Genomic DNA, 2,500 nt, shown 5'->3' with positions numbered 1-2,500 from the left:
GCCGCCGTCGGTGCAGATCTTGGTGGTAGTAGCAAATACTCCAGCGAGGCCCTGGAGGGCTGACGCGGAGAAGGGTTTCGTGTGAACAGCCGTTGCACACGAGTCAGTCGATCCTAAGCCCTAGGAGAAATCCGATGTTGGTGGGGGCCGTCATAGCATGATGCACTTTGTGCTGGCCCCCGTTGGGCGAAAGGGAATCCGGTTCCTATTCCGGAACCCGGCAGCGGAACCGATACAAGTCGGGCCCCTCTTTTAGAGATGCTCGTCGGGGTAACCCAAAAGGACCCGGAGACGCCGTCGGGAGATCGGGGAAGAGTTTTCTTTTCTGCATGAGCGTTCGAGTTCCCTGGAATCCTCTAGCAGGGAGATAGGGTTTGGAACGCGAAGAGCACCGCAGTTGCGGCGGTGTCCCGATCTTCCCCTCGGACCTTGAAAATCCGGGAGAGGGCCACGTGGAGGTGTCGCGCCGGTTCGTACCCATATCCGCAGCAGGTCTCCAAGGTGAAGAGCCTCTAGTCGATAGAATAATGTAGGTAAGGGAAGTCGGCAAATTGGATCCGTAACTTCGGGATAAGGATTGGCTCTGAGGATCGGGGCGTGTCGGGCTTGGTCGGGAAGTGGGTCAGCGCTAACGTGCCGGGCCTGGGCGAGGTGAGTGCCGTAGGGGTGCCGGTAAGTGCGGGCGTTTAGCGCGGGCGTGGTCTGCTCTCGCCGTTGGTTGGCCTCGTGCTGGCCGGCGGTGCAGGATGCGCGCGCCTGCGCGGCGTTCGCGCCCCGGTGCTTCAACCTGCGTGCAGGATCCGAGCTCGGTCCCGTGCCTTGGCCTCCCACGGATCTTCCTTGCTGCGAGGCCGCGTCCGCCTTAGCGTGCTCCTCCGGGGGCGCGCGGGTGCGCGGATTCTCTTCGGCCGCCATTCAACGATCAACTCAGAACTGGCACGGACTGGGGGAATCCGACTGTCTAATTAAAACAAAGCATTGCGATGGCCCTAGCGGGTGTTGACGCAATGTGATTTCTGCCCAGTGCTCTGAATGTCAACGTGAAGAAATTCAAGCAAGCGCGGGTAAACGGCGGGAGTAACTATGACTCTCTTAAGGTGGCCAAGTGGCGGCGGTGTGGCTGCATCCGGACTTGGCTTTTCGAAGTGCGGTCTTGATGTAGTCGTGCTGCTGCTGCGAGGTGCCTTCCTTGGGTTATGGTTACAGGGAGAGTGATGCGCAATACATGGGCCTAGCCCTCTTAGCCTCTCCTCTCCTGCGGTCTTCTCCCCTTCTCGTGGGCCCGCTGATTTTCGCAGAGTGGAAGACCGCACCAGGGGCTTGGGGGGGTTACCAGCCCCCCCTCGCACTATCCCTTTTTTTAGTTGGGGGCAGTATTCAGAGAAAAAGTGGTGGCCCTTCCGCTGAAGGTGCCACCCCAACTCCCCCAGCACCTAGCCGGCCAACCGGCCGTGCCGAAAATCTTGTAACTTTTGCAGCTGTATACGCCTGTAGTGAGTGCCACCGCAGCTTCACCACCAAGAACGGTCTCGGGGTCCATCGCCGCCGCCAACACCTTGCGGCCGCCAACGCGGAGATCGTCACGGAGAGGCATCGCGCGAGGTGGACGGAGGAAGAAGTCCTGTCGCTCGCCAAGGCGGAGGCCGAACTGTTCCTCGAGAGGGACGCCCGGTTCTTCTTTGTAAATCAAGAGCTCATCAGGATGTTCCCCGACCGAACGCTTGAGGCAATCAAGTGCCGACGGCGGCAGGCTGCCCACAAGCAGCTTGTCCGCCAATTCATGGAGGCGCTTGAGATCGGTCGGGGGGAAGAGCCGGCGTCCCGCCGGGGAGCAGCGAGCCCGCTGCCTGACGCGGGCGAGGCCGCTGCGCCGCCCGCCGACGCAGCCGAGGACTTCGCGGCCGACACCACCGGGCCGCCGCCGGAGGGGCCGACTGACGCCGCCATCTGGGAGCATCTGGCGGGGCTACCCGCTTCCGCCCAGCGTTTCTCTGCCCTGGATCGTGTCATAGGTCTGGGGCGGGGCACGCCGCCCGATGTCATCCTGGGCATGCTCCCGGATGCCCTTGCGTCGGTCGGGTCCAGAGGGGAGAGATCGATCACCAGGACACAGCGGCCGCGCCAACCATCGAAGCGGCCGCCTGCCGCGCCGCCGACGCAGAAGCGCAAGCGGCGCCGCTGGGAGTACGCGAGAACGCAGGATGCCTTCCGACGGTCGCGTGCACGTTGCGTGCGCGGCCTCTTGGATGGCACCCTGCTCCAGCCGCCACCTGCCATCCCGGGTCTGCTGGACTTCTGGGCGGACCTCTTCACCAAGAAGCCCATCTCCACCGCGGGCTTCATTCGTGACCGCCTCCTCCCGCACTCGGAGCCTGTCGCTCCCGAGTGCCTATGGGGGCCGGTCACACATGAGGAGGTCGCCGCCGCGTTGCCGCCCAGGGGATCAGCAGCCGGGCCGGACGGCCTTACCCCAGCGGAGTTGCGGCGCCTGCCGCACGAA

The 2,500-nt window shown here is 63.6% G+C and overlaps 1 pseudogene; it reads left to right on the top strand.

The window, feature by feature from the left end:
* The window catches only part of LOC124573726, a 7,955-nt pseudogene that overhangs the window by 1,787 nt on the left and 3,668 nt on the right, over positions 1–2,500 (top strand).

The sequence above is a fragment of the Schistocerca americana genome, unplaced genomic scaffold, assembly GCF_021461395.2.
Source record: "Schistocerca americana isolate TAMUIC-IGC-003095 unplaced genomic scaffold, iqSchAmer2.1 HiC_scaffold_196, whole genome shotgun sequence".
Classification (NCBI taxonomy): Eukaryota; Metazoa; Arthropoda; class Insecta; order Orthoptera; family Acrididae; genus Schistocerca; species Schistocerca americana.
The sequence above is the reverse complement of the archived record's forward strand: the minus strand, read 5'-3'. Positions and strand labels throughout refer to the sequence as shown.